Below are 6,000 nucleotides of genomic sequence, written 5' to 3' on the forward strand. Positions count from 1 at the left end.
GGAAGTAGTATGCACACAGCCCTTTTTCACTAGTCCAGTAGTCACAGGTTTTGATCAACTCCATTTTCAGGTGCCTAGAGCTGCTATACATGGAGGAGGAGAAGGGTGGGCATGGTCCTCCCAATAGCCAAGTATTTAGGGCACTTCCTTGGGTAGCAGAAGACCTGAATTTCAGGCCCCCTCACTTAAAAACAGGGTGGAATCTGCATTTTTATCACTTCCTAGTACAGGTTGGGCATTTTCCAGTGCCTTCTCCTGTTCTCCTTTTGAAGCTGAGCCACTGCATTTACAAGTCACTGGATGAAGAACAGTAATAGTACACCCCAGGGAATTATGCTCAGAAAAATTCAAAATTATGTAGAGAAAAATTCAAAATTATTCCAAATTAATTATTTTATTTGTTTTAAAAACAAATTAAACTAAATTAGGGCTGTCAAATGATTAAAAAAATTAATCATAATTTATCGTGAGATTAAAAAAATAATTGTGATTAATCACAATTTTAATCACGCAGTTAAACAATAATAGAATCATGATTTAATTATAAATATTTTTGGATGTGTACACGCATACACAAGATCTGTCCCTCCAACCCCTGTTTCCCCCCCCCCCAATACCTGCATCTAGCTGCTGGGTCTGCACCCAGGATCCTGCCTGGCTGGCTGGTGTGTTTGTGTGTGTTGGTGGCTGAGCAGTAGCAAGGTGGGGAGGAGGGGCTGCTTTTCCCGCAGCACACAAGTAATCACGCAGCAGCGAGGGGAGAGGGGCTGCTTTTCCCCCATCACCAGCAGCAATTAACGTGTTTAAAAAAAATTAATGCAATAACAAATGAATGCAGTAATCATGATTAATTGACAGCCCTAAACTAAATATAACACTATTTGAACCTTCTTTAGAAATATATGCAGGTACTTCATATGGTTGGGGGTGCGTGTATGGGGTTTGTGCATGGTGGGGATTTATGAAGGTGTAGGGGGTATGGATGTGTGTGTGGGGTCTGTGGATGGGTGTTGGGGGGTGTGGGTGTGGGATGGGACCATGTGGGGCTTGTGGGGGTGGTGCTTTGAAGGTGTGTGTGTGTGTGGGGTGGGGGGGGGTTGTGGGTGGGTATGGCCCCTCCCACCACACATTTTCTCCCTCTCCCCCATGGTACACAGTCCCTGCTGCTGGCAGCTCAGTGGCAGTGGGCCCTCAGGGTGCTCATGGCCACAGCAAGTAGAGCTCCCAGTGGCACATGCCTTTGGCTGAGTCCCAGGGTCTGCACATGCTGGCATGGAGTCAGCCTGGCCCACTGGCACGTGCCTTCAGACCAGACTGGGCTGGCTCTGTGTCAGCGTGTTGGGCTCATGGCACTGCAGGCAGGAGCTGTGCACCATCAGGCCTGGCGGTCTCCATGCCTCCATGTGCAGCTTCCCACTGGAGTGCTAAAAGCCCCATGTGGAGACATGGAGTAGGCTGGCATGGCCTGCTGGCATATGGAATGGGAGCTGCATGCCTTCAGGCTGTGCGGGCTCCGTGCTTCCACATGAGACTCCAGCAGGAGCCTGCCTGGCCTGATAGTGCACAACTTCGTGTCTTCATGAGAGGCTTCCTGCCTGGCCTGATGGCATGCAGCTCCCGATCCATGCGCCATTGGGCGAAACCGGGCCCATATACTTCCTTCTCTTGGTTGCCTAGGGAGCCAGCTTCAAAAGGAATGTTGGATACAGGCCTGCTTTAGTGCCTGACTTGTGGTGTAGTAGTAGCAGAGCGATGCTGTGAGAAGTCAGAGAGATCCATGATTTAAACCTTATCTGTACGGGGTTGGGCCTAGAGCTCAGGTTTCTAAGGGCATCTATACATGTCCTCCAGGGTAGGGGTGAAGTGGGGTGTGTTGTTTTAATTAGAGCAGCTCTGAGAGCCACCGTAATTAAAGTGCCTGCAGCGTCATGTGTATTCTGCATTCCACACTTTGAAATAGTGGTGAGGTGCTTTAACTAAAGCTCATTTAATAAGCTTTAGTTAGTGCCCCTGCTGCCATTTTGAAACATGGGAGTGCTAAATACATGTGACGCAGAGGCTGCTGGAGTGACCTAATTAGCATGTTCCAACAGACTTGATTAATTGAGTCTGCTCCAACATTTGCTAATTAGCGCACACAGGAGCAGAGCTCCATCACATGTATAGGTGCCTTAATTTGAGTGCCTTAACTGCTCAGCACTTGGGGCTGAAGCATGTAAGAGTTATCCTTTTCAGGAGTTGAGCTCCTGTTAGTCAATTTTGCGGCACTTATGCAGGTATTGGGTATGTGTATGTAGCCGTGTAACTGTCTGGCCTGCGTGTAGACTACTGAACATGCTAAGTATACATGCGTAAGCTTACGTATCCACATAGCATAGTTATAGAATTACAAATGGTGTGTAAAGTGCTTAAAACCCCCAACTATGCAGGTGGAGAACTGTTAGTTGGGCTCAGAAACGGTAATAAAATTTCAGTCCAGGTCTGTATCAATGTTCCAGAAAGGTGCCAGTAGAGTAGGCTGACTATGTGACTCTCACTGATAGCAGTATACCAAGTGAGCCTTCTGTTTGAGGGCACAGGCTGTCTGAATGCACCTTAAAGAAATTATGTATTTTTAGAGCCATAAAATAATTTGAGTAATTCATGTATTCAAGCAAATTCTTTCATAGATGAAAGGAATTAAAATAATTAATGTTCTTTTGGTATTAATAAAGATTAAGGAGAAATAGTATTTGTCAAGATTGATAAATAATCCTGTCGCAGGAAAATCTGGTGCTGCTAGTCTTGATAGTAGAATGCTAATGTTTCCTGTTTCCCATCTTTCTTTTCCATATCTCTCTTCAGCAGAGCAGATGGGTATAGCACAAGAGCTTTTGCCAAATGGAGTTGAAGAACAATACTAATTTGAGATGCAACATAGCCTTCATTCATAGTGCAAATGTGCAGTCAGTGGTTTCAGAAAATGTACAACCTGTAGTTTGCTGGCAGAAAACTCAGATAAATAGATTTGGATTAATGGGCCAGGAAATGTTACTGTTAGTGACCTCTATGTTTACTGTATGCATAATGATAAAGCTTTATAATAGGTATGCACCGATAAAGATTTTTGGGCCGATACTGATGGCCGATTAACGAGGTATATTGGCTGATATCAATCCAATCTCCGATATGCAACCTGGCAGCTTGGAGAGCAGCGTCCGGCTGGTAAATCCGTTGGGCATAAGGGGCATGGTGAAGGAAAGGGGTGTGGGGGGGCAGATCAAGGCCCCCGTGATGAGGCAGGTGTTGGGGCAGGGGCAGGTGCTGCACATCTGGGGTAGGGCGGGGCATGGGACAGAGCCACAGGCAGCTCATGTGGGAGGGCGGAGGAGGGGCAGCTCCTGCCACTGTGTGCACCCTAGGATGGGTATGGGGGGCATGTGCCCCCTAGTTTTTTGTGCAGGGCAGCAGTGGGCTTTGGAGCTGGGGGCTGCGCCAGCCTCTTTCCAGCGGGGGGGGTAGGTTGGGGCTGTGCTTGGGTGGGGTGGGCGGCGGTGGCGCTGGGAGGGGGGGCTATGGGGCCAGCTATAGCCATCCCAAAATTTGGTGGAACATCCCCCATAGACTGACTCCCTTCCCTGCTCCGCTGCCTGCCCCTGCTCGCCCTGAGTGCAGCCCTGGCCCAGCCCCACCTGACAGGAAGAGGCTGGCCCAGCCCTCGGCCCCAGCCCACAGCGGGCAGCCTGCTCTTGTCTCACACCCAAATCTGGGGCATACATGCCCCCATACCTCCCTGGGGGTGCACGCAGCGGAGGGAGCTGCTCCCACCCGAGTTGAGCAGTGCTTGCCCCTGCCTCAGCCCCACTCGCTTACCATGGGGGCCTCTATCGGCCCCCCCCATGCCCCTTCCCCCCAACCGACTTACTGGCCAGACACTACTCTCCAAGCTGCTGGGCTGCATTCCTGGCCATGTACATACTACGGCTGTGCTCATGCACATGGCATTTATCAGCAACATTATCGGCCACATCAGCCAAAAAAGGCTAATTGCCAATAATGTCAATTCCCCTTTTATCGGTGTTGATACAATATGGACTGATAGATTGGTGCACCTCTACTTTATATTGTTTATAAACCAAAATCTTGGACTAATACTTCTTTTCATTTAAATGAATTTGTTTGGGGTATTAGTCCCATAAAGTAATATCACCTTGATTTTTATTGACTTTTTTTTATGATTTTGGCTTGTAAATTCCTTTTTACCAGATGTGATGTTTCATAGACTGTTGTGTGTATCTTTTAATGTAGAGTACTATTTATAAAAATAAACAGTTCTATTGATGTAGTATTGAAATCAGAGGAAGATCGGGGTGATCCAGGACATTGTTTATTGTAGAGTAAATTAGGGCATGGAAACCATCTGTGGAAACTAGCTATGTAGAACTCAGATTTAAGGGTACTGGATTTGTGGCCAGGCTGACGAGTTAAAAATTATCTATTTGTTCGCCAAATAGGATGCTCTGAAGAATGACTGATTTGTTTACTGAAGTTTACTATGAAATGGAATATTATTTATTTAGAACAAAAGATTAAAAAAAAGCCTAAATGTTAGTTCTTTCAGTTTTAATGGTGTTATACTGGACCTCAGAAAGAATGCACTGTGAAGTTTAAATTACTCTAAAAAATGCAGCAAATTTCTCTGTTTACAAGGAACAGAATTGGTTCAGAGGAACATAAGGTTATATGGAAGGTGCTGAAAAGTTAGAAAATGCTATATTAGGGTCACCAATACAAGCTTACTTTGCCATTGTGTATATGCATTATGCTGCTGGTTTTAATTACATTGTTTCTCAGTAATTGAATATAGCTTATTACAGTGTCTTTCAATAACTTTAGAGGTACATCTTCAGTGTTTTGAATACTGAGTACTGCTCTGTGGGCTTGAAAAAAAGTTCATTTAAGTCTCTTATATGCAACCTTGTTTCATTCACCCTAGTAAAAGCATCTTAAAAGATTATAGAAAAAAGTTGTTTAAAGTTTTGTTCCTGGATGTGATCATGTAACTAAGGACTTCATAATAATGTCTGCTCACAGAAGGAATCTAAGTTATGCTTGCAAATGCATCCTTAACTTTGTTATTTCCTGACCTTTGACTGTTTAGTGTTCTTTTAATATATTTCTTTTTTAAATGGAATTGTCTCTTTTGATAAAAGGATGTTCTAGCGCAACACTGTAAACCATTGTATTTCTGAAGTCTGGAATGCATTGGAAGATGTGTAGAGGAAAATATATGGAAAACACCTTCCCTGGATTGTTGACCTTAGGCATCTTAACATTTCTGTTTCTTTGAGGAGGGGGGTCCCCCCCTTTTCCTTTTACAGTGGCAACTCTGTAAACCTATAGAAATGTGTTAGTTAACTGACTCAGAAGTGAGAGACATAAGTAGTCTGTGGGTCATTGGCAACAAGGCTGACGTATTTTCTGAGCAGTGCCATAGGTGATGACAGTCCCTATGAAGTTTGGCCTCAGTAGTAACGTAAAATGGAGATGGATTTGGCTGAGAGTCATGGTCTTTCCAACCTATAGAAACATAGCTGGATAATAATTTAACTAAATTGTTAGACAAAAAAGAGAGGAGTGACTATTGAAGAAATCCAGTTATACTGGGAATTATTTGAAATGAAGTATAGCCTCATCATAAGAAATGGCTGTTTATAGTGGACCTCAACATCAAGAAAAAAATTTTGATGATGCAGTGAGTTGATTTAAACCTATTAGAGCAAACACCCTCTTTTAATAATTGTTTTTCTCTTGGTCTCAGACAGATTTATACTGAGGTGATATTGTACTGTATTTTTTTTCAAATACCATATGCATCAGTGGTGACATAGGGGGTACATGGGGGTGCATGTGCACCCCCTGACTGGCCGTGCTTGCCACTTAGGCGATGGGCAGGGGGGGCAGGTGGGAGCCCCGGTGGGCCCCCCCCCCCCCCCCCCCCCCCCCCCACGGCGGCGCCCG

At 45.1% G+C, this 6,000-nt stretch overlaps 1 protein-coding gene across 7 annotated transcripts in view; it reads left to right on the forward strand.

Annotated features, from left to right (window-relative positions):
* Window positions 1-6,000, forward strand: part of TANC2 (tetratricopeptide repeat, ankyrin repeat and coiled-coil containing 2) — a 774,525-nt gene that overhangs the window by 135,844 nt on the left and 632,681 nt on the right. The gene's annotated exons all lie outside the window — the stretch shown is intronic.

Source organism: Alligator sinensis, unplaced genomic scaffold (assembly GCF_000455745.1).
Source record: "Alligator sinensis unplaced genomic scaffold, ASM45574v1 scaffold444_1, whole genome shotgun sequence".
Taxonomy (NCBI): domain Eukaryota; kingdom Metazoa; phylum Chordata; order Crocodylia; family Alligatoridae; genus Alligator; species Alligator sinensis.